Here is a 16,425-nt window from a genome sequence, read left to right as displayed (position 1 = left end):
AAACCGAAGTATTTAAACCTCGGGTCGTCTCTCAAGGAATTGCAGGAAAGTGTGTTTATTAATGGTTATGATGTACTTCTTTTGGGGGGTTTTGAAATAAGAAACAAGAAAGTAAAATGGCAACAAAATAAACTAATAACCAAGAAAGCTCTTAGCAAGGAAAGAGAATTAGAAGTCTTATCCTCATTATCATCGTCAATTGTGATGGTAAATGTAAATGGCCTTCACTTAGTTAACCTCTAACCAATGAAGGAAAGTCAAGTGTATACAATCAACTTGAGTTCACAAGTCCTAGTCAACTCATAGTGAGGGACTAGATTTAGTGAAGTTCAAGCTAATTCAATTACCAATCAACAAGAGACTTGGACAATTCAAGAGTCTCTAATTAATCAATCCAAGTCAAGAACATAAAAATCTAAATTAAAATCCACCCAAGAATTTTATCAAACACATGGAAGGCACAAAATAAAAGCATAGAAAACTAATAAGGAAGAGTAAAATCTAAAACTAGCAATTGCAAGAGAACAATAACGGCAAATTAAAGAAAGCAATCATAAACATGAAAATGTAATTTGCATTAATAGGAATCAAAGAAAACAAGAAGAATTCATAAACTAAATTGGCAACATAAAGGAATCAACAAGTATAGTAGGTAAACTAAAGTACTAGAACAAATAAAAGTAGAATAGAACTAAATTAAAGCAAAATGGAAATATAAATCTAAGAAGAAATAAAACTGAAAACCCTAAAACCTAGAGAGAGGAGAGAGCCTCTCTCTCTAGAAACCTACATCTAAAACCTAAAAATGTGTGAATCAATTGTCAGTCCCCTTTGCAGCTCTACTCTGCAGCCTCTTGTCTTCCTTTTTGGGCTTGAAACTGGGCCAAAAATAGCTCAGAAATCACCCACAGCGAATTCTCTTTACTGAGGCACGTGACGCTTGTCACGCGTACGCGTCATCCATGTGTACGCGTCGACATCAGCTTCTCAAATTTCCAATTCTTTATGTTCCTTCCAGTTTTGCATGCTTCCTTTCCATCCTTTATGCCATTCCTGCCCTATAAAACCTGAAATCACTTAACGCACATATCACGGCATTGAATGGTAATAAAAGAGGATTAAAAATTAGCAATTTTAAGACCTAGAAAGCATGTTTTCAATCATAGCACTAAATTTGGAAGGAAACTTAAAAACATGCAATTTACATGAATAAGTGTGAGAATAGTTGACAAAATCTACTCAATTCAATATAAAATAAACCATAAAATTATGGTTTATCAGGCGGCTACCACTTCCTCTAAAGAACTCAATGGTGCGCTTGATATCTTCAATGTCACGCCCCTGTCTCTATTATTCTTTCCTCATAGCTCTTTGATCTTCTCTAATTTCATTGAGGATGGTGGAATGCTCTTGAAGCTCCATCCTCAGCTGATTCATGTTAGAGCTTAGTTCTCCCGTAGTAGTATGCCATTGATCCCAATAGCTTTGAGGAGGAAAATACATTCCTTGAGGCATCTCAGGGATCTCATGTTGAGGCGGCTCCACATGCTCTTGCTGTGGGTCATGTGCTGGCTCTCTATGGTGCTCCATCCTACTTTTAGTGATGGGCTTGTCCTCCTCAATTGGAGTGTCACCTTCTATGACAATTCCAACTGAAGAGCATAGGTGACAGATAATATGAGGGAAAGCTAGCCTTGCCTTGGTGGAAGGCTTGTATGCCACTTTGTACACTCTTGAGGTATCACCTCGTGTACTTCCACCTCACTTCTAACATTGATGCAATGGATCATGATGGCTCGGTCTATGGTCACTTTAGACCGATTGCTAGTAGGGATGATAGAGCGTTGGATGAATTCCAACCATCCTCTAGCTATGGGCTTGAGGTCAAGCCTTCTTAGTTGAATAGGCTTGCCTTGGGAATCCCTTTTCTACTGTGCTCCTTCCACACAGATGTCTGAGAGTACTTGATCCAACCTTTGATAAAAGTGGACTCTTCTAGTGTAAAGATGTGGGTCTCCTTGCATCAAGGGCAAGTTGGACGCTAACCTCACACTTTCCGGACTAAAGTCCAAGATTCTTCCTCGGACCATGGTGCTCCAATTTTTAGGATGTGCGTTCACACTAATGTCATGGGTTTTTGTGACCCATGCATTAGCATAGAACTCTTACACCATTAAGATCCCAACCTCTTGGATGGGATTGGTTAGGACTTCCCAACCTCTTCTCCGGATTTCACATCGGATCTCTGGATACTCATTCTTCTTAAGCCTAAAAGGGACCTTGGGGATCACCTTTTCTCTGCCACAACTTTATAGAAGTCGTCTTGGTGGGCTTTGGTGATGAATCTCTCCATCTCTCAAGATTCGGAGGTAGCGGCTATGGCCTCTTCTTTTATATTTCTAGAGGGTTCTCCGACCTTGGGTGCCATAAGTGATAATGGAAAGCAAAAAGCACGACTTTTCCACACCAAACTTAAAGCTTCGCTCGTCCTCGAGTAAATATAAACAGAAGAGAATAATGGAGTAGAAGAAGAAGAAGAAAATTGATGGAGATGGAGGGAGAAAGCAATTCGGCCAAGTGAGGGCTTTATGGTGTATGAGTAGTGTGTGGGATAAGTGGTATGAGATGGGGTATTTATAGGGATTGTGTGGGTAGGATTCGAATGAATAGGGGGAAAATATGGGTGGAAAATTTTGAATTGTAGTGGGTGGGGGTTGGTGAGAGTGATGATGGTTTTGGGGAAGATGAATGGGGGTGATTGGTTGAGGGTTTATAGGGAAAAGTGTATGGGAAAGTGTGAAAAGAAGAGAAAAGAAGGTGGCGTAGGTGAAGATGCTGTGGGACCCACTAGTCCTGAGAGGCTAGGGTAATTGAATTCTCTGCCCTCCATATGGGCATTGAACGCCCAGTTGCTACACCATAGCTGGCGTTCAATGCCAACTTTCCTCCTAGTTGTGGCGTTGAATGCCCAGGAGGGACTCCTTTCTGGCGTTCAACGCCAGATCTTCTACTTCCTCGGGCGTTGAACGCCCAACCTCTGCCCTTGGCTAGCATTGAACGCCAGCTCCATGCGCCTTGGCTGGCATTCAACGCCAGCTTGGTCTCTGCTCCAGGGATTCTGTTTTCTATCTCTGAAGCTTTCTGTCTCTGTTCTGACTACTGCACATGATCATGGACCTAAAGAAATAACTTAAAGAAAAACAAACTTATAGAATTAATCATGCAGAATAAACTTAAAAGAAATGGAAATAACTAAATATGGTTGGGTTGCCTCCCAACAATGCTTCTTTAACGTCACTACCTTGACGGTTAGCTCCTTACGTAGATTGATATGGGCTCAGAATTTCGCCCCTTACAATGAACTTTCTTCCTGTCTTCTCATGGATGAGCTCCACATGCTCTAAAGACTGGATACGACTCACTGTATGTGGTATGACTGGTTTCTTGGTGAAGACAACTCTCATGCCAGGTGAAAGGCCTTCAGTGGGGACCTTCTTGTCCCTCCAGCCTTTAGGTAATTTCTTCTTAGTACCATTATTCTTAGAGCTTGATGATGGCTGTCCTACCAAACTTAGAATTGGTACTTGGTGGCTCAGTAAAGCTCTGCACTGAGAGAGAGGATTAGAACACTAGGTGTTGCACAGTTATCTCTCTTCTTTCAAAGAGAGAATTAGGGTGAGGCATCTTGAACAAGATGTGATCCTCCCCTAGTTGGAAAACCAGTTCTCCCTTAGCTACATCAATGATAGCATTTGCAGTGGCTAGGAAAGATCTTTCGAGGATGATAGATTCATCCTCATCCTCTCCTATATCCAAGACTATGAAGTTTGCAAGGATGTAGTAGTTTTCAACCTTCACCAGGACATCCTCTACTAAGCCATATGGCTTCTTCATTGCCTTGTCTACTATTTCTAGTAAGATATTTGCAGCTTGTACCTCAAAGATTCCCAACTTCTCATTACAGAGACTGGCATGAGATTTATACTTGACCCTAGGTCACACAGAGCCTTCTTAAAGTTCATGGTGCATATGGTGCAAGGAATTAGGAAGCGTCCGGGATCCAGAAGCTTTTGAGGTAGCTTCTGATGACCTAAAGCATTGAGTTCTTTTGTAAGCACTGGAGGTTCTTCTTCCAATGTCTTAACTCCAAATAACTTGGAATTTAGCTTCATAAGAGCTCCTAGGTACCGAGAAACTTGCTCTTCCCTAGTTTCATCATCCTCATCAGAGGATGAGTGTTCATACTGACGAGAGAGTTATTGCCGGTTCAGAATCAATCAAAATAAGAATCACTTCGTTGGTAGCATAGTCCAAACCAACAATGAACTCTCACAATCAAAGTTTAATCAAAGATGTCACAGTTCAAATCAAATAACCAAGAGTATTCAAACTCCTGAGTCGTCTCCCAAGGAGTACTTCTAGAACAATGAGTGTGCAAATTCGGTTGTAGTGATCAAGGGTTTGTCATTAAAGAAATGAACACATAAAGCAATAAAAGAACATGCAAAATTGTAATGATTGAACTAATAAAGAAATTAAAGAACTGACTATGTAATATAAACAAGTAAAGTATAAAAGAGATTAACATAGGAATGTATGAAAGATTAAAAGCATCAAAAAGAGTCTTGGCTTGGAGTGAGCTAAGGGTCATTTCCTTGTTGGAACCACAACTATGACAATTATGATGGATTAATCCCAACCCACAAATCATAAATTGCTTGCTAATTGGCTTAGCAACAACTTAGCGTTAGTGGGAACAAGAACAATTAACAATCCAAGAATTGAAACTAAATGTTGGACATTCCAACTCTAGAAACCTAATTGCTCACTTTACCCAAGCCAAGAATAAAAAATTTAGCCTAAAACCATGTTTGACATTTTGTCAAACACTTGGTGGGCATAAACCTTAAACATGGAGAAAAAGAGAAAAGGCTTGAAACTAAAAGCAACAATTAATCTCAATCAACAAGAATAACACAAGGAAGCATGAAATAAACATCAAACATCAAATTCATCAACAAAAAATTAAAATTGCAAGAGAGAAGCAAAATTGAACTATAACTTGAATTAGAAGAAAGAGTAATGGCAATGTAACTATAAAGAGTAATAACAAGAGAATACTTACAATGAAATCTAGTAAAATCCAAGATCAAAAATGAAAATGGCACTTGAATGTAAAACCCTAATATAAACCTTAATAGAGATGATGAAAAATTTAGAGAAAAACTAACTAAAGCTTCCTACTACTACTCCTAAAACTACCCTAATGATATGCTATGTTATGTCCTTCATTCCCCCTCCAATATGAGCTAAAAGACTTCAGAAATGGGCCTCCAAAGCCCCCGAATCGCGAGTCACGTGCTATTTTAATGAAGTCATATGCGGACACCTGTGCGGACGCACAGATGCGTACGTCCGCACACCTCGCGACAAATCCAGGCCTGTGCGTACGCACAAGGGGCTGCGCACGCACACTAAGTGATGCTAGGCTGGACGCGCGATGCGCTCGAAACACTCCACGTGCTCTGATTGGCCGGCTGTGCGTACGCACGGGTAGCTGTGTGCACGCACACGTCTCTGAGCTCATCTCCGTTGATTCTTCTTGTTTCTTCCACTTTGCATGCTCTTCTTTCATTTTCTCCAATCCATACCTATCTTATACACCTGAAATCACTCACAAACAATATTAAGGCATCGAATGGAAGGCAAATGGAATAAAAATAGATTAAATAGGCACTAAAGAGCATATTTTCATAATCAAGCGCAATTTGGAAGGAAAGTTCAAAAGCATGCTATTCAAGGGAATAAGTACAAGTTTATATGATGAAAATCCATCAAATTCTAACCAAAAAATCATAATCAAATATGGATTCATCAATTCCTCCACATTTAAACACTAGCATATCCTCATGCTTAACACACAAAGGAGATATATGAAAGGGAAAGTGAATTATGCTATATACTACTTAAATGCATGCAACTATCCTAAGACCAATCACCAAAATATACTATGATAAGAGTTGATAGAAACAAACCATGAAATTCCAATCCATCACAAGAAACTATAGGGCCAATGCAAAGAGTTCATGCATTAAGATCAATGTCCAAAGAATTGAATTGAAGTTATCAAAGCTATCCAACCAAACAACTTGCAAGAAGATGCAATATGAAGCGTAAGAACATAGGATTGAGCGATCAAACCCCTCACCGGATCTGTATCCACTCAATTCGCTCAATGTTTAGGGGTTTAACAACTCAATTCCCCTTCTATCATGCTTTTCAAAGATTTGCAAGTCATCTAACAATCAATTAGTATTTAATGCATGAATAACAAGTATCATGAGGTCTTTAGAGGGATGTAATGGGGTTAGGGTTAGGTAGGATGAAATATGGTCAAGTGGACTTAAAGAATTAGTTCTTTGATTAGCTCGAATGTCCACCTAATCCTACATCACCTATGTACACATAACAATACAACATTTTTACCCATTTTCTCTTTCCTATCTCCCTTCACTCATGCATTTTCTTTTCAAACATGGCATATGCATCCTTTATTTACTCTTTTTATTCATACTTTGTTATGCACAAGGTTTTTTTTTTTTTGAACTATAAATGCATATGTTTTAATTAGTGAAATGCATGAGCATTACCTAATTGCCCAAAATTTCTTTTCACCAAGAGTTCATGCCTTTATCACCAATGCTTCCCAAAATTCCCCCACACTTAGAATTTACACACTAATCCACCCAAGCTAATCAAAGAATAATTCAAGAACATCAATGGTTTTCTGCTTAAGGGGAGTAATGTGCTATCATTAGAACAAAAGGGGATTCATATGCTCAAAGGGGTTCACAAAGGTGAATGCAAGGGTTGGCCATATAGGTTAGTGAGTTTATCATAAAAAATGGTCTCAATCATGCTAAATGCATCCAAACATAAATACAGGACATAAAGAATCATGCAAATCAATGATCACAATCAAAAAGGGAGTATAATCACACACAAGAACAATATTATGGCTGAAAAGTGCAACCATCTATTAAAGCTCAAATCTCACAAGGTATGTTGTTCTAGCTCGTTTCCATGTTCTACAAACAAAAGACTCCAAGCAAGTTGGTAAACAAATTTTTCTTCAATTCAATCAATGGTATGGCCTTAAAAGGAAAATTTCATGGAAATTCCTTGGTGTTTCACCAACTTATTCATTCTATCATGCAACATGCAAATATTAACTACTAACTATCCATAAGTGATAAAGAAATATTTACAGCAAACAAAACAAGATGCAATAGAAATAAAGCTACTCAAAATAAAGGAAAAGTACTACAAGAAACATTGCAAAGTGTCTTTAAGAGAGAAATGTTTTTTACCCCCTTGAAGTCATCGATCCTAATCCTCCTCCACACTTAATTTGTGCACGGTCCTCTGTGCATGCTCACGATCCAGGAGGATGAAGAGGGGCCACCTTCAGCTGGTGGACTCATGAGTGGGATGGTCAACTACATCATGCTCCTCCCCAGCTAGCTCGCATGAATCTCTAGGAATCGGGCCGGGGCATCTTCCTTCTAGCCTTGCCACTATCCACTCAAAATGTTTGCGCTCTAAGTGCTCCATATGGTGGATATTGTGCAAGATGTCTCGAAATAAATCCGGAAGAGGTCGGAGAAAGGGTAAAGCAGTTGATGAAGGTGGTAGACTTGATGGTGGTGCTATGGGTGTCTTCCTCTTGGAGGGGGTAGTGTTTGTTGATCTTTCCAAATCACCCCTCGGAATGAACTTGTTGCCTCTAGGAGTCCGGAACATAATGTCCGTTGGTCGCCTCTCTACCCTCGCTGCGTTTGCTAAGCGCATCACCATCGACGGAAATGGAATGCTGATATTCTTCTTCTCAACTAATTTTCAAATCGATTTGCGCAATAAAGGCAAGATGGCTATATGCTTCCCTTTCATAATAGCCCATAGTAGCAAAGCAGTTCTAAATCTCACATGGGTATAGTGGGTGCTCGAGATGATGTAGTCCGCCACAATCTGATGCCATATACGAGCTTCAGTATTCAAATCAGAGTATGCAATACTAGTGGAAATAAAATTCCTCCCTTTGCTATACTCCCAAGATGCACCAGGACGGCCTATTCTCTCAAGAATGGGAGTCAGAGATACTCTTTCCTTGAAGACATCCACTTTGATCTTGGAATATTCATCTTTCTCAAGTGGAATGTGGGGGATGTTCAGAATAGCTTCTAGAGCTTGATTGGATGTATCCAACATCTTTTCTCGGAGGAAGACTGAATTCGCTTCCCAAGCTTGGTAGTTTGCATAAAATTTCCGCACCATAGTCTCATTGACTTCAATGGGTTCTTGCTCGAGAAACTCCTAATGAAGCGAGGTGATCCTTTGGTGGATAGTCGCCTTGTATTGGCTTGAAACCTTCAATGGCCGCTCCCAATGGATTGTACGCTTCTTAATAGCCTTGAATTGAGAGTTGGCTCTCTGGTTAACCAAGGTATCCGGTCTACGACCTTGGCGATGCCACCAAATATCAGGGAAGGGAGTGGTAGTTTGCTCAACCGGTGAAGTAACCGGTGTCTTACCCTTCTTCCTCATCCTGAAAATACAAATAAAAGAACTTTGAGATCATAGGACAACAATAAAGTGAAATCGTTGAGGAAGCACTAACAATGCTAAAAGAGCTTATAGAAGTAGTGTGATTTGTAAGAAACACGGTGTGTATATTCCAATGTTGCGCGTGGTTGGAACACACCCACCCACCGGATATCACTGCAATCACACCCTTAAGGCAATTCATAGCTCAAAGCTTCACGATTTAGTGCTCAAGTTGCAAATATAGAACAGAGAAATGCCAATAATTTCAAGCAAGCACCAAAAAGGGATTGTCCATTGTTCATCCTCAAAAAGTAGTAATCACACCTACAATGTTCTCAATTGGAAGCCCAAAAGATGTTTGATCAAGATATCATCAAAATTTGAACATTCGTAGAGCGGTTACTCAATTGAAATTCCAAGATGAACAATGAAACTTATATTACACCAACACAATGCATTTACAACCAAAATTTCACATCAACAAACAAGAAAATGTATTGGTGATTTCAATTTTCTACCATCAAAAGTCATAATAGAAGTTGCACCATTCATACAATATGCTTAACAAGAGATAAATTGAACACATATGATGGCCAAGTCATATGAAACAAACAAAATGTTCATTGAGGCATTTTCTCGAACATGTGGTATGCAATGTGCAAGTTCATCATAATTAAGCTCAAATATGTTCATAACCAACCCAACAATCAAGCAACAACACTTTGCAATACAAAGAAGGAACAAAGAAAGCAGATAATTGAATCTAAGCAACATAAAAGAAATGAAAGCAAGTGCAAAAATATTAACATAAAAAGAAAGGAGAAACAAGAACCTAAGATATAAAGGTTGAGTAGGACAAGAACGAGGGAGAAACAATGGCACTCATTATAGCCACTGCGAAATCACGGCGTTTGGGTTCGCTGGAAAAAGAAGCACCGGAAGAGGGAACTCACCGGTGGTGTAAAGAGAAAGGAGAGGGAAAGGAAAGAAATAAAGAAAAGAGAAGAGGAATAAGAGAAAAGGGAGAAAGAGAGAAGGGTCGCCAGCGGTGGGCTGACGACGGTGGTGGCCGACGGCAGGGACCAGCGGAGCTGGGCTCAGAAGAGAGAAAGAGAGCAGCGAAGGAGAAGAAAGAAAAGAAGAAAGCTGCCTCTCAACAGGGCAGGTTGCCCTGTTATTGCCCAGAACGCGTCGTGTGTGGATGCACAAGGGCCTATGCGGACGCATAGAGATGAAAACTACGAAGGATGTGAACGCACACAGCGTGCGATCGCTGTGACCAGAGAGGTTGTAAAAGGGCGTGCGGACGCACAAGGACGTGCGACCGCACAGAGAAGCTCCCTTTTTTTTATTTTTTTATATACTTGGGGACAAAGGCATGTATGCGTGCGCACACAGGTCCGTGCGCACGCACAAGGGTTAGAAATGGGGGAGGTTGTTCAGGCATACAAGCTGTTCTCTCGCTCCCACCAGAGGGGCTATCAAGCAGTGTGCGGGCGCACACATCTGTGCGGCCACACAGATGAAGTATGAGAGGGGTTGTGTGCGTACGCACGAAGACGTGCGCTCGCACAGATCAAAGAAGAATGGGCAGCGGGCACGCACAGGCTATGCTGGCACTGCGACCAGAGGGCATACAAGGGCATGTGCGGATGCACAGATACGTGCGGCCGCATAGGTGACGAAAAACACGGTTTTGTGCGCACACACAGGTGGGTGCGGACGTACAGATGTCCTGTTTCAGAAAATTCTTTTCTCTTCAAAACTAAGGTTCCTACCCTTAGTATATCAACATACCAACCCCAAATCATTCAATAAGCACAAATTCACAGTCCACAAGTAAATCAACTTATACAACTCAAAATTCATCAAACCAAACCTAAACTAACCATTATGTCACAAGAAAGCAAATAATTCAAAAGGCTATAAACAAGAGATAAAATTGGAACAAAGTTACCATGGTGGGGTGTCTCCCACCGAGCACTTTGGTTTAGAGTCCTAAGTTGGACTTGCATGGTTTCATTTGTCACTTGGAAACTTTACCAAGGAGGAAAATCTCCAACTCCTTGGCATTCTTGGGTTGAGTGTGATCCTTTGAGTTTGACTTCTTGGCAACATCTTCTTTTTCTTGTTCCTTCCCATCCTCAATCACTTGATCTTCAACGATGTCGCATCCAAAAATAGAATAGGCTTCAAGAATGGGCTTGTTTGACTCCTCCAAAGTGAACTTGACCAACTTGCCATCCGACTCAAAAGAATAGACTCCGGAATGTGCATCTAGCTTAAAACGGGGCGTCTTTAAGAATGGCCTTCCAAAGAGTATGGATGATGGCTTGTTTGAGTCAATGGGAGGGGTCTCCAAAATGTGAAAATCAGCTGGAAAGAGCAATCCTTGAATATTAACCAGGACATTCTCTACAATCCCAACAACTGACACAATACTTTTATCGGCTAGCACAAACCTCGCCCCAGACCTCTTTAGGGGTGACAAATTCAATATTTCATAAATGGGGAGTGGCATAATGCTTACGCACGCCCCCAGGTCACACATACAGTCCATGAATTTCATCCCACCAATCAAGCAAGTGACCAAACATGGGCCGGGATCATTATATTTTTCAGAAAGTAAAGAAGAGATAGAATCATCTACCGGCTTTGTATTCAGATTGCCAAGCTTGTCTTTGTGAGTGCAAATATCTTTAAGGAACTTGGCATATTTGGGCACTTGTTGAATGGCTTGGAAGAGGGGGACGGTGACTTCAACCTTCTTAAAAACTTCCACCATATTAGGGTCAAGCTCTTCTTGTTTCTTGGCCTTCTTGGCTAAAGTTGGGAATGGAATGGGCAAAGGCTCTTCAAGCAAGGTCTTTCCCTTTGGCTCCTTGACCTTGGGTGGTTCTTCCTCGCTTTTGTCAACACTTTCATCTTCATCCCTCATCGCTTCCACTTCATCTCCTACCTCTTCATTGTTCGTTTTTTTCACTTAACCTTGTAGGCATAGCAACATTTTTATCAAGTTTAGTGCCGCTCCTAAGGGTAATGGCATTGATGCTACCCTTAGGGTTGGGTTGAGGTTGGGAGGGCAAACTACTCGAAGATGAAGCTTGTTGGGTGTTTTGTGCGGGTTAAGGGGGGAGAGTTAAACGGAAAAAGGGCATCGGCTATGGTAGCCATGTATGCCTCTTGTTTCTTATGGAACTCTCATTGTTCTTGCATGAAGGTGTGAATTGTGTCATTCACGTGAGGTTGATTAGAGGGAAGGGCTTGGTTAACTTGAGGAGGGTGATGAGCGGATAATTTATACGCTTTTTGGCATTGTTTTTAGTATGTTTTTAGTAGGATCTAGTTACTTTTAGGGATGTTTTTATTAGTTTTTATGTTAAATTCACATTTCTGGACTTTACTATGAGTTTGTGTGTTTTTCTGTGATTTCAGGTATTTTCTGGCTGAAATTGAGGGACTTGAGCAAAAATCAGATTCAGAGGTTGAAGAAGGACTGCTGATGTTGATGGATTCTGACCTTCCTGCACTCAAAGGGGATTTTCTTGAGCTACAGAACTCCAAATGGCGCTCTTCCAATTGCGTTGGAAAGTAGACATCCAGGGCTTTCCAGCAATATATAATAGTCCATACTTTGCCTGAGTTAAGACGACGCAAAAGGGCGTTAAACGCTAGTTCTACGCTGCAGTCTAGAGTTAAATGCCAGAAACACGTCACGAACCATAGTTGAACGCCAAAAACACGTTACAACTTGGCGGTCAACTCCAAAAGAAGCCTCTGCATGTGTAAACTTCAAGCTCAGCCCAAGCACACACCAAGTGGGCCCCGAAAGTGGATTTATGCATCAATTACTTACTTTTGTAAACCCTAGTAACTAGTCTAGTATATATATAACTTTTTATCATTTTATTCACAGTCTTGGTTACTCCGGTTCCCCTCTGGGGCCGAGACCAATGAACTCCATTATCACTTATGTATTTTCAACAGTAGAGTTTCTGCACTCCATAGATTAAGGTGTGGAGCTCTGCTGTTCCTCATGATTTAATGCAAAGTACTACTGTTCTATATTCAATTCAACTTATTCCGCTTCTAAGATATTCATTCGCACTTCACTATGAATGTGATGATCGTGACAGTCATCATCATTCCCCCATGAATGCGTGCCTGACAACCACTTCCGTTCTACCTTAGATTGAATAGATATCTCTTGGATATCTAATACAGGGGACCGAGTCCGAGTTATTGGTATCTTCGTGGTATAAGTTAGAACCCATGGATGGCCATTCCTGAGATCCGAAAAGTCTAAACCTTGTCTGTGGTATTCTAAGTTGGATCTGGGAAGGGATGGCTGTGACGAACTTCAAACTCGCGAGTGCTGGGCGTAGTGACAGACGCAAAAGGAGGGTAAATCCTATTCCAGTATAATCGAGAACCTCCAGATGATTAGTCGTGCCGTGACAGAGCATTTGGACCTTTTTTACAAAGAGGATGGGATGTAGCCATTGACAACGGTGATGCCCTATATAAAGCTTGCGATGGAAAGGAGTAGGAAGGATTGGATGAAGACAGCAGGAAAGCAGAGGTTCAGAGGAACGAAAGCATCTCTATACGCTTATCTGAAATTCTCAGCAATGAGTTACATAAGTATTTCTATCTGTATTTTTTGTTTATTTATTATTAATATTCGAAAACTCCATAACCATTTGATATCCGCCTGACTGAGATTTACAAGGTGACCATAGCTTGCTTCATACCAACAATCTCCGTGGGATCGACCCTTACTCACGTAAGGTTTTATTACTTGGACGACCCAGTGCACTTGTTGGTTAGTTGTATCGAAGTTGTGACAAATTATGAATTAAGATTAGAGCACCAAGTTTTTGGAGCCATTACCAGGGATCACAATTTCGTGCACCAAGTTTTTGGTGCCGTTGCCGGGGATTGTTCGAGTTTGGACAACTAACGGTTCATCGTGTTGCTCAGATTGGGTAATTTTCTTCTTATTTTATTTTCAAAAAGTTTTCAAAAATTTTTCAAAAATATTTTCTTCTTTTTCGTTTTTCCCAATTAATATTCAAAAAAAAAAAGTTTTTCCCTTTGTTTTCGAAAATTATTTCAGAATTTTTAAGAATAAATTCTAGAGTTTCATGGTAACATGTTGAAGCCTGGCTGGCTGTAAAGCCATATCCAAATTCTTTTGGATTGAGGCTTCCACTTGTCAACATAAAAGGCATGTATATGGAGTTGGATGAAGTATCAGCTGTTGCATGCCTGATTTATATCCTAAAGCTGGCTGACTATTAAGCCATGTCTAACCCTTGGATTGAAGCTTTAGGCTAACATTGAAAGATTCCTGGAATTCTTATTAAAAATTTTTGAATTTCTTATTTTCTTTTTCCTATATGTTTTTTGAAAAAAAAATATACAAAAATACAAAAAAATTTATAAAATCATAAAAATAAAAAATATTTTGTGTTTCTTGTTTGAGTCTTGAGTCAATTTTTAAGTTTGGTGTCAATTGCATTTTTTTTCTAAAAAAAAAAAATTTATGCATTTTTCGAAAATTCATGCATTCATAGTGTTCTTCATGATCTTCAAGTTGTTCTTGTCCAGTCTTCTTGTTTGATCTTCATATTTTTGTGTTTTGTGTCTTTTCTTGTTTTTCATATGCATTCTTGCATTCATAGTGTCTATGCATGAAAAATTTCTAAGTTTGGTGTCTTACATGTTTTCTTTTCTTAAAAATTTTTCAAAAATAAGTTCTTGATGTTCATCTTGACATTCAAAGTGTTCTTGGTGTTCATCTTGACATTCATAGTGTTCTTGCATGCATCATGTGTTTTGATTCATAATTTTCATGTTGTGAGTCAATTTTTTTGTTTTTCTCTTTCATCATTAAAAATTCAAAAATAAAAAAAATATCTTTCCTTTTTTCTCTCATAAATTTCGAAAATTTGGATTGACTTTTTCAAAAATTTTTAAAATTCAATTGTTTCTTATGAGTCAAATCAAATTTTCAATTTAAAAATCTTATCTTTTTCAAAATCTTTTTCAAAAATTAAATCTTTTTCATTTTTCTTATTTATTTTCAAAAATTTTAAAAATATTTTTCAAAAATCTTCTTCTTAATTTTATCTCATAATTTTCGAAAATATTATCAACAATTAATGTTTTGATTCAAAAATTTCAAGTTTGTTACTTACTTGTTAAGAAAAATTTAAACTTTAAGTTCTAGAATCATATCTTGTGATTTCTTGTGGGTCAAGTCATTAATTGTGATTTTTAAAATCAAATCTTTTTCAAAACTAATTTCAATCATATCTTTTCAAAAATATCTTTTTATCTTATCTTTTTCAAATATCTTTTCTAACTTCTTATCTTCTTATTTTTTAAAAATTGAATTTCAAATCTCTTTCAACTAACTAATTGATTGTTTGTTTCTTATCTTTAGTAAAACTGCCCAACTAACTTTTTACCTTTAATTTTCGAAAATTTCTTCCCTCTTTTTCAAAATTTCTTTTTAATTTAACTAAATATTTTAATTTTTTATTTTAATTTTATTTCATTCCTAATTTTCGAAAATTACTAACCTTTTTCAAAAACTATTTTCGAAATTTAACTTTAAATTTTAATTTTTAATTTTCGAAAATCCTCTCACCTCTCATCTTCTTCTATTTATTTATTCATCTACTAACACTTCTCTTCATCTCATATCTCTGCTCTCCTCACCCTTCTGTTTGGACTCTCCTTTCTTTTCTCTTCTACTCTTCTTTTCTTCTACTCACAACAAGGGAACCTCTATACTGTGGTAAAAAGGATCCCTATTATTATTTTTCTGTTCCCTTCTCTTTCATATGAGCAGGAGCAAGGACAAGAACATTCTTGTTGAAGCAGATCCAGAACCTGAAAGGACTCTGAAAAGGAAACTAAGAGAAGCTAAAATACAACAATCCAGAGACAACCTTACAGGAATTTTCGAACAGGAAGAGGAGATGGCAGCCGAAAATAATAATAATGCAAGGAGGATGCTTGGTGACTTCACTGCACCTAATTCCAATTTACATGGAAGAAGCATCTCCATCCCTGCCATTGGAGCACACAACTTTGAGCTTAAACCTCAATTAGTTTCTCTGATGCAACAAAACTGTAGGTTTCATGGACTTCCATCTGAAGATCCTTTTCAGTTCTTAACTGAATTCTTGCAGATATGTGATACTGTTAAGACTAATGGAGTAGATCCTGAAGTGTACAGGCTCATGCTTTTCCCTTTTGCTGTGAGAGACAAAGCTAGAATAAGGTTGGACTCTCAACCTAAGGATAGCCTGAACTCTTGGGATAAGCTGGTCAAGGCTGTCTTAGCCAAGTTCTTTCCTCCTCAAAAGCTGAGTAAGCTTAGAGTGGATGTTCAAACCTTCAGACAGAAAGAAGGTGAACCCTTCTATGAAGCTTGGGAGAGATACAAGGAACTGACCAAAAAGTGTCCTTCTGACATGCTTTCAGAATGGACCATCCTAGATATATTCTATGATGGTCTGTCTGAATTAGCTAAGATGTCATTGGATACTTCTGCAGGTGGATCCATTCACTTAAAGAAAACGCCTGCAGAAGCTCAAGAACTCATTGACATGGTTGCTAATAACCAGTTTATGTACACTTTCGAGAGGAATCCTGTGAGTAATGGGACGCCTCAGAAGAATGTAGTTCTTGAAATTGATACTCTGAATGCCATATTGGCTCAGAATAAAATATTGACTCAGCAAGTTAATATGATTTCTCAGAGTCTGAATGGAATGCAAGCTGCATCCAACAGTACTCAAGAGG

At 39.0% G+C, this 16,425-nt stretch overlaps 1 non-coding gene across 1 annotated transcript; it reads right to left on the bottom strand.

Annotated features, from left to right (window-relative positions):
* Nucleotides 1-15,992: 15,992 nt before the first annotated feature.
* On the bottom strand, nt 15,993-16,100 carry LOC148549127 (small nucleolar RNA R71). The gene has a single exon (XR_015898672.1). It is a non-coding gene; the product is annotated as a small nucleolar RNA R71 (small nucleolar RNA).
* Nucleotides 16,101-16,425: the final 325 nt, after the last annotated feature.

This window comes from Arachis ipaensis, chromosome B8 (genome assembly GCF_059453495.1).
Source record: "Arachis ipaensis isolate K30076 ecotype BB chromosome B8, ASM5945349v1, whole genome shotgun sequence".
Taxonomy (NCBI): domain Eukaryota; kingdom Viridiplantae; phylum Streptophyta; class Magnoliopsida; order Fabales; family Fabaceae; genus Arachis; species Arachis ipaensis.
Note: the sequence above shows the minus strand (reverse complement) of the source record. Positions and strands in the feature narration are given on the sequence as shown.